Here is an 18,251-nt window from a genome sequence, read left to right as displayed (position 1 = left end):
TGTTTTCTGTTTAAAATGGTATATTTATTTATGGACGCTTAAAAAAAAAAAAGAAAAAGATGGTTAATTGGAAGGGGTGGATCTAATGGTCGATATATTTATATAAACTGGCAGTTTCAGTTTCATTCAGTACCACTAACGTGTACATCCTTTAATGATTACCGTATACGTGGTTTAAAATCCGAACCATGTTTAACCGCACGGAGAGTATTCCGATGCGATACATTTCGTCAACCTTACATGTATTATCCCTCTGCGGTTTCGTTTAATGGTAAACTGCTGTATAGTGATATTGCAACACGCCTAACTGTGATTCGTCTCCGTGAACGCTTCAATCAGTACTTATACTTCAGATATTCTACCCCCGGGGGTTAACATTAATTTTCAATGTATTATAAAATAGATGCGTATTGTTTGTATTAAAAAAAAAACTATTTTTATTCGAAAATATTAAATTCATTATTAATCCGGCCGTCGTTCTAACATTATCACTAGCTTAGACGTTTCTACGGCTCTCATGAGAAAACTTAAGCTTTCCGGAATTTGTACACATTCGTACTAACTACGTGCACTAAATATCCGTAAGAAATAAATTGCGAAAAGTCTATGAAGGTTAGCCTATGGAAATGACACATGGGTTTCGGCAGATGATGATCATAAGTCACGAGTATCCAGTATTGAGTCCAATGTAGTTGTGTTCGTAAATGTTTTATAAATATCGACACCAGTTTATGTATGTATAGCAAGTCCACCATGAGTCAAGACTCGAAAAAATTATCTATTTTCAACTACTTCTTGCGTCTAACATAATTTACGGTCTAAAAAGTTACTGTTTGTAACTTCGAGAAACTTTTGTTTCGAATGTTCCGTAGGAAAAAGCTCACACACACGGAAACACTGTATTTGTCGAAACAAGCCAACGTAAACAGCTGTACCTTTTTTAACATGCGGACATCGTTTCGAGAAACAGTCATTTAATTATACATCAAAATCGAGAAGTGACGAAACATTTTCAAGTCTAATAAACTAACATTTAGGAATCGGAACTCTAAAATAAATGCACGCATTATCTAACACGTATTTGAGTTCGCAAAATATAACGTATGAGCCATAATATCGTTTTTACTAAAACTACACAAGTTAACGCACCGTATACATTATATGATTAATCGTTGATTATAACTGATTCTTGAAAACAATATAAATTCGCAATTTTGTTATACGATAGAACAAAATACTAAGATGTTTAGATAGTGCGATCCAATTTTTTTCCATCTTCGTGCCAGTACTCAGCAACGTCGGTAACTAACTGAGTGACAATATTCCAAACCATAGGCACACGCAGGGGGGGGTTAAGGCGTTGTAACCCCTCCTCGAAATTTTCCCCGATGTCTAGGTTAAAATTTACAAATTTTACAAGTATGAAATATGAAGAGCTAGTATTGAGTACCTAGTATCATTGATTATAGAATAGTCTGTTCTATTATCAATGCTATTATTTAAGTCAAAATATATTAAGGATTTGCATAATTTTGTTAATTGTAAAATGTGTTATATTTTTACCTTGCCCCCCCCCCCGAAAAAAATTCCTATGTACGCCACTGTTCCAAACTCTATTTGTTTACGAGTTTAAAGCACGATCGTTACTTATACGTATTGTCAAATCGGTCACTATGTACTGACTCAGCAGAGCCGGGATCTCAACGCGTGTTACGACAACGATATTGATAATTATAATAATTGTAGATGACCGCAATGCACCGGCTACTATATATTATGACTGCAACTCACAGCCAATGGTCGTGTGACGTATTAAGGTACGTATTCCCTGCGTGATCGCTAACACGAATCTCGATTTAAGATCGTTCATTGTTATCACGCGACTACTGATAAATTGAAAAATAAATAATAAATAGTAAATTAAAAATGTTTAATTTTCCTTTCGCGATCACAGTCGAAGATCTGAATTTGTCCACGTCACGATTAATTTGTTGCTTTGAAATAAATCTATGTTATGACACTCATCCTATGATTGATACTGGTTGACGTTAGTCTTGTCTTCCAACAATGAGTGTTCCGACAACTAAATTTAGCAAAATCAAAGACGAAGCTCTGATCGAATGTGACGCTGAAAATCTCCAAAACATAGATTATAAAGATTCAAACATAAAAAATTGTACAGTTGTACACCAGAACCGACGATTGAGTGAGCTATCACTTATACGCACGGATGGCGCCCGACAAAGAACCCGATCGTAAAATAATTAAATCGTCGTATGAAAAGAAACCTGAGTGAGTGAAAGAAAGAGTGGACTGTATGGTTAGGTTTGGAAGTGATGTGGATGAAGGTGAGGTAACTAACTAGAGTAATAAATAATAAATATAACAATTGTCAATTATATTAGATGATCGTAGAACAGAAGACAATATATATCATGAACTTATAGACTAAGTGAGTCGACCACATATGGTCGCCCGAAATAATAATAATTAATAGTAATAAAACAATAACAATAATAAATAACAAATTGATAACGATGTATGACCTGGTAATACCAACGCAAAATTGAAGTTGGGTAACGATATGGTCGATGGCCAACCTGTCACAACAGTCGGAAGGTTCCTTGCCGCGTATGTAGAGGGCGCCGCTGTCACATGCGAATGAAAAATGTTGATTCGGCACTCAGCGATGACGTCACAAGGACACAAACCGAAATACAGGAATTCCCAACCGTTCGGATGACGAGATTAATGGCGCACACGACGTTGGCGAACGAATAAAACACTCGTGGAACGATAATAAAAAAAAAAAAAAAATAACTGTGCGACAATGGCTAACACAATCGCAACGTAAATGGTTTCCTGAGGTCTCTCGATGATGAGAACGGTGTGGATGAGACGACGACGGTCAAACCACGTGGCACGGAGTGCTATGGGCGACGAAATATAAAAAAAAAAAAAAAAAACACTAATGACGGAATGGCGTACAGTGTACACGACGTCGGCGATTATCAGTGTTAACGGTGACGACGCACTGGTACAAACAATTGCGAATATGCTATTTTGCCTAGACGGCTACATAAAAAAAACATGAACCAAGCACACGACGGTGATGATGAACGCGCAGACGACCGACGACAGACCGGTCTTGGGAGCGGGCGGCAGGCTAGCCATCGGAAAACAGCACAGCTAACCCCCTTTCAAGAAATCGATCATGTTATCGACCAAGTTTGCAGGAGGCCAATACGCCGTGATCTTCGCACGAAATTTGTACCCTACAGAGATGCTATTAGTTGGCGTTTGAATTGCCACAATATGTTCGTTTACACCGTTCAATAGTGAACTTCACACATCAAAATATTTAGTCCGATTGAAATAATATGATATAAATTATTCTCGATCGTGATGTTAAATTGTTCAGAATAAACCAAGACGACGTGAATGCATTTTCGGTTCATGGTTCATGTTAACGATCGCACAGGGGAAAACGAACCTGTACTGAGCTTTCTACAGCTTTTATCATAATAAAGAATGATTAATAGTTGAATATTATTGATTTAATAATTTATTAGAAAATCTGTTCAATAATGTATTGATGTAAATAGAAAATGCTTAATTATTTTAAAAATATTTTGAAAGTATCCAATAATCATGTTTTTTTTTTTTTTTTTAATTATGCTGAAAATTAACCCATTCGTATATTTGTAATTATGTGTTGATGGTCTGCTGTGTTTTTTTAAATGAACAATTACTAAATTAAAAATATTAAAATATTAGTAATTTATTATGAAAAAAAATTTATATGAAAGTTTATAAACTAAATAACATAAAAGAATAGTAACTATCACAAAGATTATATGTGTATCATAAATATTATTAACATAATACAATTATTTAAAATCTGCCAGTGAAATTTACAAAATCAACATTTTATTCTAAAAATTCCCTTTGAATTTGATGTTTTTCTTTCTGATGCCAAAATAACTAATATTTATGGTGTGCTCACTCTGGAACATGCCACATAAAGTTCTGTACGAGAACAACAAATTTCCGTGATATTAATTCCAGTATTTTTCAACGTTTGACCTTACTATTTATATTTGGTTATAGTGAATCACAATTTAACGGGTAATTATATCCTTTTGAATTGGAATGGATAATTTAATGGTATGGGCTTCGGCGTCATTTGGGGGGAGGGGGTAACTTATGCATATGCTACAGTCTAAAGCTATAGTCTAGAACTATTCCTAAATCGGTACATCATCAAAATATAAATATGTCTTTTATAAAGCCATTGTGATGTTGTAAATCAGAAAAATGAGACGTGTACTGTATGGAAACTTATGTTTAATTTACAAATCATTATATTTTTGAACTGGTTTGACGTCCCTTTCTCTCCAAGTTAATCGGCATATGGGTAAAATGAGCCACCGAGTAGGCAATATAATAAAAACATACCGACAACCCTAATCTAGAAAAAACTCAAATGATACCACTGATTATGGGTACGCGAGGAATAAAAATTGATTTGCCTTCTGCAGATTCAGTAATAATTTTAGCTTCTATCAAATTTTTCTGGAGAACGCAAACATGTACCATTAACCAATGTTTGGAAAGAACGGTGTTCGTTCACGCATGCAGATTCATGTTTTATGAACAACCGTGAAAGTAACTTGCATTTTTAAATTTATCATGAACGACGTTTATATTTTTAATGGATTTGAATGATTTTGGGGTCATTCAAATGTATTTACCATTTAAATATATATATATATAATAAATATTGATTAAAATATATTTAAGTTTAAAACATAAAGTAAAATATAACTTATATATTTTGTAAAGATTCCGTTTATACAGAATTCAGGTTGTTTATGAATTTATATAATAAAAAAATTTTAATTAACAACCAAATGGGCTCGTTCATATTTTCATATAACTTGAACATGTGTTTGCTTTAAAAAAGAACATGAACATAAACGAGTTAAATTTTAAAGTGAACGTTGCAAACACTGACTATTATATAATTTAGATTGACAAAGATTTTTTAAAAAAATTATTATAAAGTTACTTGAATGAATTTACATTTTATTGGCGTAATCTATAGAAGATAGGAAATTGTCGCTATTCGAATTGTAAGACATATGAGCTAAGTTTTCCCAATAAAAAATAATAATAATCATAAATATGCATACAAAAAGGAGTATAATAAATAATATTTTATAAGAATGAATACCATGTATTATCACGGTATAATAAGAATAAAAAAATAGTAAGATAATAGTGGCGAAATTTCATCCCTTCGGTCCTCTTTAAAGTTGAAAATGTATGTAAAAATAGTCAATTCCGTATACAAATTTAATAAACGCTAATAAATTATATATTAACTTACAATTTTTTAATTTTTTTTAATACCATTAGGTGGTAAGTATATGAGTAAGGTAATATTAAATTGATTCAGTCTTAATTCAAGTCTTGGTATGTAAAAATAAAAATTTGATTACATAAAAACATTCAAAAAAATGAGGTATTTTCAAAAATAAAAATACTTTTTGTGTTTTTTCAAAACTTTTTTTGAAAAATGTTTGTATATGAATACAGTTAAGGCATATATATATATATATATATATATATATATATATAAAAAAAAAGAAATTTGTGTTATTTATAAATACAGTATAATTTTAGCATGACAGTGTAATATAGTTATAAAATAAGTAATAACAATATAAGAATCAAAAAAAAGTTTGTGTAAGAACATACATATATGTAAGGTAAATATAATAAAGAACTAAAAATTAAATAATTGAAAAAATTGAAATCTGAATTTTAAATGATCAATGAATAGATGTTTAAATTTTTCATTGACAAATTAAATTTGAAACTTCGAAGAATCAAAAGTCCTTATTGTCCGTACAATCCTGCCTCTTACTTGCAACAATTGTTGCGTTTTCGGGTTCATTTATAGCTATCTTGGTCGTGTCTTCTACCACGTTGAGAAGCATAGCTATGATATATGATGTGGCCAGTATCGCCTCTTGTTCGTCTTCCATCTCCCTTAAAGTCGAAATCGGAGATCGCAGGACTTCATCCTGCACCTTACTTGTAACAACTCTGGCGCTGTAGGGTTCATTAATCGCAGTTTTTGACGCGTTTTCTACCATGCACAGAAGCATACCAATGGTATAAGAAGCGGCCAGCATCGCCTCTTGATCGCATTCCACCTCTTTTAAAGCTGCAATCGAAGATCGCAGGACCTCGTCCTGCATTTTCCAAGAGAGCGACGCTGTTGAAGCCTGATGGATCTCGTCCGGTACCACCGTTCCACTCACCTGCAACAGAACATCTTTGTTATCTGCCTTCTCTGACGGCAGAACCCATTCGTCCTTCACCACTGCAGAGACAACGGTACAAATGCAGCGATGGTCCACCGCCACTTTGCGTGCCGATCGATTGGCCGCCACAAAACACTTCTTGTGCATAACCGTTTTACAAGCTGTCGAAATATAATGTTATGTTTTAATTAGAAATTCATCATGAATATTTACGCTAGTGTATATGTATATTATACACAATTTTATAAACATTAAATATACAATAAAAATATAGCAATTACATTTCTTGTACTAAAATACTTTACTCACCTATGCATTTAATCATTTTTCTTAGTCGAAAGAAACATCTTTTTTTGCAAATCGAGCATTTCTTTGGACTGTAAATGATTTGCTTAACATTCTCATGTTTCGTTACACCACAGCTAACGTTAGTCTCCATTATTTATATGTAATTACTTTAAAAATACACTATTATACTCAAAGTTTAATTAAATGCGTTGACTGGTTTGATGTCAAAGCGGGTTGTGATTCAATAATCCATAAAACCGTTAAAAAGTAAACATATTCTTAATGGTATCTACAGTTACGAAAAAAGATCTGAAATTTATTGATTTTTCGACACAGCCAATGACATTATAATGTATTTTTATTACGATTACAATTTATAAGAGATCAAAATCACATTTAAATTATCTGGGTACAAATATTAAATAAAGGATTATAATTTTAGTAACAGTTTTATTTTTAATAAATTTCCATAATTTTAGTTTGAATTTGAAATACATGTTTATAAAAATAAGTAAGCAAAATACAAATTTGTATTCATTGAATATATTTCTCTCAATAGATTGAATGAGCACAACTGATCGTATGCTCATTCATAGGCAATACTTCGTATAGGTACTTTCGTTATTCAAATCATGTTGAAACACTAACACAAAATTTTAGTATCAAAATACTTTAAACAACTTTTCACGACATCATCGGCATTTGCTCCATTTTTCTATTCTTTATCTTTCTTTATTTGCTATTCATCCGACACCGAAGATTATGTAATTTTCTGTTGACTTCTAAAATACTATTTTTTAATGATTCAGCAATCATTTCTGTACATTTTGCCTCCTATTACTTGTCTCTATTTTTGTGTAATGTACAATTCTATAGTTTGAGAGACGACTTCAGAAGCTCATTCAGATTCTACAAAATATCCTTGTCCCATACAACATCACATATCGTAGACAAAATTACGAACAAATGTGTGTAAAAAAATTAAAACTAAAAGTATCTAAACAATACAAATCCAATGACCGTGCTCTATTTGTCTATTTAACCAAGGGAATAGATTAAAACTAATTTAGTTGTAGAATCCTACACTCGTATTTGTGTACATTTTGAATCAGTGCAAGGATACACGCTAAGAAGGACCAGTTGGTGTCCACATTTCACTTAATAAGATTTTTGTAATAAACAAAAAGGTAAATATCATTCTATATATTTTTCATTTAATAAGCTTATTTTATTTTAAAAGTTTTTAGTTCCACATTTTTATCAGTATGCACATGAATTTGTAACCTTATTTTTTCAAATTCAGGTGGTCATTAAATCCCGTGGTGTATTAGGTACCTACTGTACACTGAGTATTACTCTAGATATCCGATAGACAAAACGAGATAATTATCCAAGTAATAATGTTAATGACTTTTTAGACAATTTTTATTTATTCGCTGCTGAGATTCCAAAATACGTAAATTAATGACAGATTTCGAGATGATATTTGATCACGCTTTCTTCGGTTAATTATTTTGTTTTTGTCGATTGCTTCACCTTGCCTTTAATCGAAATATTCGGATGATGACGGTGTTGTTTTGCGATCTGTAGCTTTTACTTACTGCGGTTTTTGTCATTCGCGCGTGACTTCCTACGTGTTATTAACATTTGGTCGTCTCACAACAATGGTCAGTTTTTAAATTTTTATTTTTACATCGCGATACATCGAGTGATTACCAAATACGCGTAAAGAATTATAATAATTCATAGTACCATTGATTATAAATACTATATATATGTATTATATGTATTTATAATAAATGGTAGTACGTTACAGTGATATAAATTACGTGAAACGTAAAATCTTCCGGAACGAAGCAAGACGACATGAACGTGATAGCGGTTTGCGTTCAGGGAAAACGAATCTTTATGTTAGAGGGTGACGTCTAAAGATAGACTTGCTTGACTCGTTTTCGCCGTGGGACGAAAGGAACGCAGAACGAGTACAACGTTTTGAATTCCATTAGCGCACACCGTCAGGGTTTAGCCGAACGCGAGCCGGACCAGGTCTCCGAGGATTCGGCCGCCTTCGACGACGTCGTCTGGCCCTTTCGAGGGTCGTTCAATTAAGGAGTTTTGTTGCGCGGCGAAACCGTTATTGTTATTACCATTATTGTTGCAAGGCTCGCGATCCCCGGCACTCGGCTATGGATTAATTTCGCATCTAATTACGATGTAAACGTCTGCGCCGTCGCCCGTCAGCAAAGCGCGCACATCCCCTAACGCTACCGTAAACCATGTGAACGTGTGCGGTCGGCATTCATGCATAATTGATGTATTTCGCGTACGTTGTCGCGATTTCCACACCGTCTTACGGTGTAGAGGGGTGTCGTTTTCAACCCGTTCGGTCTGCGGTCACAGTACTACGACATCGGCTCTTTTCGCCGGTACTGCGACGGTAATGCGATCACCCGCAAAGCAAACTTAACGTATCGCGTTGTAACGGGACCGTGCAAATGCTGAGCTCCATCGTTGATGCACTTCGGTCGAATGGACCACGTAGTAATTCGAACTCATTATTCGTCGGATCGTCGAGTGAAGGCCACGATTAGTACTTTGAAAACCGATTTGAGTTCGCCTCGAAGTCCTCCGCTACGTCGTATCGATTTGACCTACAATGTTACATCCTCTCAGTCGTGTACGTGTCACGCGAATCGATATAACGATTGGTCGATCGAATATATTAGAATTGGTATGCTCTGTTTATGTAGAATTTAAGTCGGACATAAACGATAAATATTGGAATAACTGTTTCAAGTGTATCTCATTGTGAATTAAAATTAACGAGAACGGATAAAACAATAGACTAAATTACTATTCAAATCAAAACACGAAATTGTTTTTATAAGAAAACGCCAGTGACATATTTAGGTGTGTACCTTTTATTAAAATAAGTTCTGCGTTCGTGTTTTACTGGTATAATCGATAAACAGTGAACAATTATTTTTATATTCTACGAGATACACTTGGGTTGCAGTGGTGTTTTGTAAGATATTCAAAACCTATGAACGTTTATAATTCGCTATAGATTTAAAAACCAAACGAACAATTCGGCTACCACAATAAACAATTATACTTCCAACATTTAACAACAGTAACGTAACAACTTTAATACTTCATATCATTGCAACTTACTCAACTTCTGATCAGAGAACTCTTACGAATTGAATTTCACCATAAAATATAAACAAATATTCGTACATAACAGGATTTAAATATTATATTTTCAAAGAATATATTTCAGAGAAAGTTATCGACCAAAAAAATTCGTAGCGAGACATACCCTCGCAGTTACTCGAATGTTTAAAATGTAACAACAATTATTCGACATAATAAGTCATGATTGATTGCATATCACCCCAAGAAAGAACGTATTATATCGCTATTATCTGGGTCGATTTATATTTCGATTTGCCGTGATGTGTTTTTTATATTTCGTCGGGCGACGCGGAAACGTTCCGAAAGGTTTCACTATCGATTGCAGAATGGACACAGATGGTACTCGGGGAGGCCATATCTGCTAATTAATAGAACTATACACTTTTCAAACGCTTAGTTCTCCACTGTAAAAATGCTTTGTTAACATGCTTTTTAAAAATATGCGACTTAAAATGACAGCCGCAGTGGTTAACAAAATATCAACAACCGCAAATATTTCCTCGCATATTTCATTCGCGTGCATTAATAAATTAATAAAACTTAAAACGGAAATGTAACATAATAGACAGGGCCATATGTTAACCTATTACTCATAAGTTTGTACTATTTGTAATTTCAGTATATATACTCAATGCGTAGACAATTTTTCTCGACATTGCGTTTCGGCTCACTAAATAGATATGGTAGTAAAACACTTACGCTCGATCGGTACGATATTCTATACATTTTAATAGCTAAAACATTTCTAGTAGATTGTTTTGTGACGGTTTTGTGTACTTCAATCTAGCAGGTACATATTATAGTACACCAGTAAAGGAATGTAAATGGAATACGAATAAATGATCATTTTACAGTCCGCTGGGAAAATGTACTGAAAACTGGCATCGCATAAAACGTAATCATATTATGTTTATTCATTTTCGAAAAATGCGATGGATTTTGAAGTGCAACAGTACGGTAGTAATACCGTCATAAAATATTGTTTTAGCGAACAAATAATATTCGAAATCAATCGAGAGTAATTAAAAACCATTAAAAAAAAATCTCGATTGGACTTTATTCGAAATAGGATAAAATAAAATTTTAATACGGTGTGTAACAACCGAGTTCGACGAAGTAAAATTAACTCTTTTTTTTTTTTACGCTGGTATTTTTATCGATTCTGTAGACGTATAATAATATTATAACAGTGTATTGCGTTACCTTAAGAGTACGTTTTTAAATATTACAATGATTCATGAACTAAAATTTTTGCCGTGTATGTTTTTTTCGATCGATGATAAGTAATCGAAACTAATGCTTTAATGCATGATATCAAGTTCACTTTTATACGTTCAGAGTGTAGTGCGGCTAATGATATATGCTCATCAGTGGTTCTCATTAAAACGGTTTTGTTGTATTGTTTCTATTTTATAAAAAATGATAGGGAGAAAATTAATCAATATAATTCCTAATTGTTATCATCCTATGTTATTATTTTTTTAATATTTTGTAATAATAATAGAATATATCATTAAGAACTTATAGAAATATTATTTTTATTGGATTCAAATTCTTATAATAATACATTTATTAGATTTATATCATTCAGTTTATGTAGCTACATATCTATAAACTGTAAATATTGCACTTTTTTAAATGTTTATTAATAATTTCATAGCAATTATGAGTATTTTGAAAATAAAATGTTATTATTAAATTAAAAAGTGCAATTTTGATATAAAACTGTAGAAATTATTTTCGTTTTAAGTGAAGTTTAAAAAAAAATATTTTTCTATTATCTATACTCTAATCGGATAATAAGTGCACTTTTGTTTTTAGAAAAACTTAAATTACACTTGTAAATAGAAAATTACTTATTATTTCAGTTAATAATGTTTGTATCATAAATTTAAATTAAAAAAAAAAAAAAATCACAAGTGTGTTGTTTTTCAATTTTGGTATAGCTATAAATACGTTATTGTTATACGAGTACATACTATTATCACATAATATACCATATTATGACAAAAGAAAACGCTTTTGATCAAATAGTGTACTAACTGTTAAGTGTATGTAATGCTATTTTTATCAATTTAGTATTTAATAAGTTTTTTGTTGAAAACTTATGTAGTCAGGGATGGCAATGATTAGATAAAAAACTATTTATTTTTATTCTTATACCAAATTAAGTTTTTACACTTTCAACTTTCATAAAAATCGATATTATTGAACCATGATGTAAAGTTTGGAAATTTCATAAGTTTCTGCTAATATAATATTAAAAACAATTATCTTAAAACAAAAGTTGGCACTTAGTTGTAAATATTAATTTCTTAATTTTGAAAGCATTTCCATGTTAATCCTGACATCCTGAGCACATTATTTTTAATCTACTATAATTATAACATTAATCCCTACAAAATAGTATTTAATGGACGTGATGTAAATCTGCTACCAACATAACGCATTTAGTTTAATATAACTTGAATGTAGTGTACCTATTATTTATATACGAGTGTTAACTTTTACACGTCACGTGCCGTGTGTCTGGAAAGTTCGAATGTACTTCACGTCTGTGGTGAAAATCAGAATATAATACTCGTATGATGACGTATGAATACTTAAGAGATAAAACCGAGAAGATTTATACATTAATTGAATACGTCATTGTGCGTTGTTTGTATCATATTGTCATACCGAGTGTTTCCAAAGAATCCAGACATCATATCCTGGAAAGTGCAATAAAATATCGTTTTTATCATGTTTATAAATCAGAAAAAAAGAGTTTTTACAAACGAGTGTGCCAATCATTTACGTTATAGTCAGTACATGTCCAGATTTATTATGTGTAAAACGTGTTTTCAATTCAAATTAACATTATTATGAATGTTTAAAACTGTTGTTTTTTTTTCTGTTTGAAGATGATAGATAATACAAATTGATACTCCGACTAAGTTGGTTTGCTTGGTTTTAATCCTCCAATCACGCGCGAGTTCATGTAGTTTTTCTTTTTTTCGAGGTTTAATATATGACCGTGAAGAACCGTTTGGTTTCATATTCGTTTATCACACCAAAGGTCTTGTGAATTGTCAATAATTAGGTGAGAACAAAACTGAACTATAATAATCATTCCAATTATTGGACGTGATATTTTAGTACTCGAAGATTTATGTTGGTGAACTTCAATGACAAGATATACAACGGATTACGATATGCTCAGTTATTCCGATAGTTTTGCCACTTACCATTTCGGTTTTGATTATAGTTGTCGCAGCTAAACATCGATTGTAATTTCAAAGTTCTTTATTGTTTTTGTTGTACACAAAATGATTAAAAGGTGATGTTGGAATAAGTATTATTATTTCTTCAAAATGAAATACAACTGTTGTGACTAATAATATCAATAATATATTAGTATTTGACTTAAATCATATTGACTCTCACATTTGTATAAGATTGAACTTCGGTGCACCACGTGAATCATTTTTATTGGCTTGTTACGCGAGGACTCGCATTCATTCCTCATTTACGTTTATCATCTACCTTTCCATCATAATGAAAGCAACGCATACATATAGTTAGTAATTAATTTAGTACTAATTTAGTTAGTAATCAATAGTTAGTATTTAATTTAATTTAATATATTATTTCTTAAGTGAACTAAAGTATGAGTATATTTTTTCTCCTTTTGAAATATGTGCCATAATTAGTGTCATAACTTCACACCCAACGTATTTTCGACCGACTTTGAGTTATCGTCATATACAAACATCATATTACTCAAACTTTCAGTTTTTAAGGCCTTCTCTAAATATTTCACATTTATGATTTTAACAAATAATAGAAGTAGTGTTTATTTGAATCAAGTAAAAAATAATAATGGTAATAATAATAATAATAATAATAATAATAATAATAATAACTATATCATCAATTTAATAAGCTACATCGGTCTTGTTTATTCTCGTTAACTATTTGTTTTTTAAAAGTATAGAATTATAACTTAAGTATTGTCCATTCAATGTTTTCAAATTATGTAGGTGCCTGCATAAAATCAAATCTTAAATGCAACTTTACATAGTTTTTCATAATTTATCAATTGGTCGATTAAAAGTGCTAATTTTATTACGTTATAAATGTAAAAAAAAAACATCGCAAGAATACCAAAATATAAATGTAACCAAATTTTGATTTTTTTTTGTATATTTAAGCTTTAATTTATAAATGCCAACACATTGTCCAAAATGTGAACAAAAAAGTATTTTACTTTATATTTAAATATTTATAACACAAATTATAGATATGTTACCTTAAGATTTTATGGTAAATCTTAAGCTCGAAAAATCATAATCAATGAAGTTATAATTGTTATTAATTCATATGGCGCACTAATAAACACATATTATATACAATACTGAGTCATAGTGACAATAATCAAATGAATTGTCACAGTTAGGATTTAAATTTGAAGTCGAAAGTTAAGATTATAATTTATAAATCATAAGTCTGTGTCTAGTAATATGATTCATTATATAGCTTCGGGGATGACGTTTCAAATACCAGCCAGGTATTAAAGGAAGAGTCTTTTTAGACACTCCGTCACAATGTGATCCATTGTTTTCTCAGTCTCCCCGTAGTAGCACAGGAGTCATCTCTATACTTCCTTTGTGTTAAAGGTGTTCACATCTGTCTTGCTCTGTTCTGATGGCTGAACACGAATCACGTCACGAAATAAAAAAAATTGATAAATAGGCACACGAATTGCATTTCAGGTTTTCTAGACGACTACACGAATTGCGCCCAACTTTATGTAAACGACTATACAATAAATATGAAAATGGCTAATTGACTCATCTCGATTTTATTAAAAAATTATCGTTCAAGTGTTCACCAATCTTACAATTTTTTAAATTTAAATTTAATCTTTTGATTTTTTTAATATAATTTAATCTACATACTTCTAATTTCATAACAATAACAAAAAAACAATATTTTTTACTTACCGTTAGTAATCATTTGTTATTGACAATCCTAAAGCTATATCGATGGGACACAATTCATATGAAAAAGGGATTTCGGGCCGCATTCGTGTGCACCGATTCTGGTACGATTAATTTTCACTATAACATCTTATAATGGTTATCTACCAGCTTCTGATACTTGTCTTCAGACTCTACCTGTCCCTTTTTTCATATCAATGAATGAAGTGAACCAATAAAACGAAAATAAATAATTAAAAAAATCAATTATAAAAATGTTCATGCTAAAAGCAATCCCAATTTATCATTGATGTATCTAATATACTTCGGACAATTAATTCGAGTTTTATGCATATTTTAAACGGCGAAAAGAATTTAAGTAATAACGAAAAAAATAAACACACAAATAGTATTAATATTATCTAATATAATTGCATGCAATAATTTCAACTGTAAAAATGCGACAACGTAACCGTTTCAAGTGTGAATTGCTATTAAAATCTGACAAAAATAATTTTATTAGGGTTTATGAATACCGTTTAAATATACTAACAACACGCATACAGAGTGTGTGTTAATACGTCGGATATCATATTATTTATGTCACGCGATTAAAACTTTTAAAGTTATAATCCCCAAAATGGTTTAAATAAAAGAATTGCGCGTTACAAAAACTTTTTGCTGCCTACATATTACAGAATAAATCGCATTAATTATAAATAATGATTTGTTTGTCTTATTTTTACAACTAAATGGATTTACGTTGGATTGTTTTTAACGATTCTAAATCAAAAACATAATAATTGATTAATACAATTTATTTATAGGCTTAAAACGATAGTAACTAAATAATACTCCCTCTACACGAAAAATAATTCATAAAATAGTGAATAATAATAATTTTAACGCGTTCGTCAAAATTGTAATTGGAATCCATTTTGTTAGATTCTAGATTGGTATTTTTTCATTTCGCTTTACAAAATAACGAGAGAAATTTTAGCTTAGAAAGACTTTGGAGCTATGAAGTAGTGGTTAGCCGGTTATAATATAAAGTTAAAAAATAAACGTTTTCGAATAATAAAAATTAGACAATCTGGATTAAACTATTATTGCGTCAATCTAAAAATGTTTTTCAGTGGATCGTGAAGAACCTCGATAATTATGAACGTCTAGTTAAAAAAAAAAAATTCATAATCTTCTGCTTTGCAACAAGCCATCAATCTAAGAGTAAATCCAATTAAAGAATAACTAGACACTTCAATCATTTCTGGTCCATAATAAACTTAACATATAACATCAATAGATAAAACTATTTTTTTTTTTTTTTTAAACTATTCAGTCGTACTTGGATTTTAAGTTCGCAGTTTTATTGCTTTGGTATCGAATTACTTTTCGTTTCAATAAAAATAAAAAAAATATTAAAAAAATAATGTAGAGACTAAAATACATGTAGTAAAAAAAGAAATGAAATAAAATAATACGTCTGTAAATAAGTATATATAACATTCATTTGTCGACATTCAAATTAAAATTTGGCTTTAATTCAATTCAATATTTTGTTGTTAATTACCATAATTTAGTCGAGCCATTATGACAAATGGACGTGCAATACTATTTTTGTGGAAGATAAATAACACAGGTTTGATTTAAATTAAATGTTGTGAATTATTCTCTCCGGTCGACGCGTACACACGCATTGCATTAAGCATGACTGTACGCAATCTCGATTCATTTAACATAATATTACACAGGCAATCCAAAAAGATTAAAAATCGAAATTCATGATTAATAGAAATATTATGATGGCATGGTGGGTAACAAGTGACGAATGGAGATTAATCGTTTAATTGAAATTGCGTTTAATCCCGCAATTTGTATGCTGTCGTACTGCAATGATATTGGCGGTTATTTCTACCTTTAATTATTAACTTAAGTATTCCGTATAGTTATAATTGTAATGTCAAACACGTATAGAAAAGGCAAAAAAACGCGTTTGCGTCTTAATGCAAAATGTTGAACTAGTACTATAAGGGTAGGTTTATTGAAATAGAAAATTGAACAAGAAAAATGATTTTTCCAAAAAAAAATAAAAAAATACATAAATACATCACTAATTTGAAGGTACAGCTATTAATTTATCTAAATTTACATGAAAATCAGTATTAAACATTATGTTTTGTATATACTTTATAGGGTTTGAATGTTTATTTTAGAAATAAAGGATTACAGATACAGAAAGGTTATCATTTGAGAATTTGGTTGACTTTGTTCACCACCAGTTGAACATGATAATGCTTTTGTTGAAATAAAATTTTGGAAAGTGAAAATCGCCAGTCAAGATGTTTACATCAAAAATGCATTAGAAGCGCTTTTGAGGTACCAAAAGAATGATTTTCTAATTAAATTATTTTTCACATTAGCAGTCAACAGCAACATATCTAAGATCAATAACGAATTGAGTAATCTTTTTACTATTTTAGAAATATTTAACATGTAGTATATATATATATAGTACAATATAATTTATAACTGTAATTTTAATCGTATTATTATGTAGACGAGGATAAATGGACTAGCAATGATGTCTATTCATCGGGACATAAATCTATATTTTATATTATAAATGTTGTTTTATATGATCAAAAAATAAATAAGTTGTCGAGTAACACAATAGAAATTTTTATAGTAAAATGATTATGAAAAAAAAAAAAAAAAAACTAATACTAATGAACAAAATATCTTTATTGTAATTATAATAAAAAAATAACAATAATAATATCATTATTCTAAACCTAATGCAAGAAAGCACGTTCAAATGGAATGGAAAAAATATAATATTACATGCAATAAAAATATTGGCGGTGAAAAAAGAAAGCAAAGACCTGGAAGACGGCTAAAAGCAACCAGGCGTCATTGTACCATCCGCGGGCGTTTCGAGACACATCGTTGTCTCCAAAATCGGTTCTGTATCAAACGTAAGATGATATCAAGACAAAGGGGTGCAACGAATGATATCGTGGTAACACGTGTGACACGACCGTGACCGATGTATTAACATTGAAACGGTATTATGTTAATGCATTGTTATACGCTTAATTTCGATTTAGGTGTAATTCTGAGGATTACGGTCTCCACTTGAACGTGTTTGAAAAATTAGCTGGACCTTTACCGGGAAAAATGTTTAATTACAACACTGACGTAAACACCAGGGGCGAACACAGAAAAAAAATTTGGGGGGAGGATGGTTTGAAAATTTTTTAAATATTCATAAATATTATATAATTATATTATATACAACAATTTACAAACCACGGAAAACTTTTAAATAACTAATTATTTTTCAATTTAATTATTAGTAATACATTTGTAAGACAGATAATTTAATCCCCAACCCCCCTGCGATCACCACTGATACACACGCACACATGCACGGCATGTTTTATGTAGAGGTGAAACTAAGAATTTATAC

Source organism: Sipha flava, unplaced genomic scaffold, assembly GCF_003268045.1.
Source record: "Sipha flava isolate LNK unplaced genomic scaffold, YSA_version1 88_pilon_pilon, whole genome shotgun sequence".
Taxonomy (NCBI): Eukaryota; Metazoa; Arthropoda; class Insecta; order Hemiptera; family Aphididae; genus Sipha; species Sipha flava.
The sequence above is the reverse complement of the archived record's forward strand: the minus strand, read 5'-3'. Positions refer to the sequence as shown.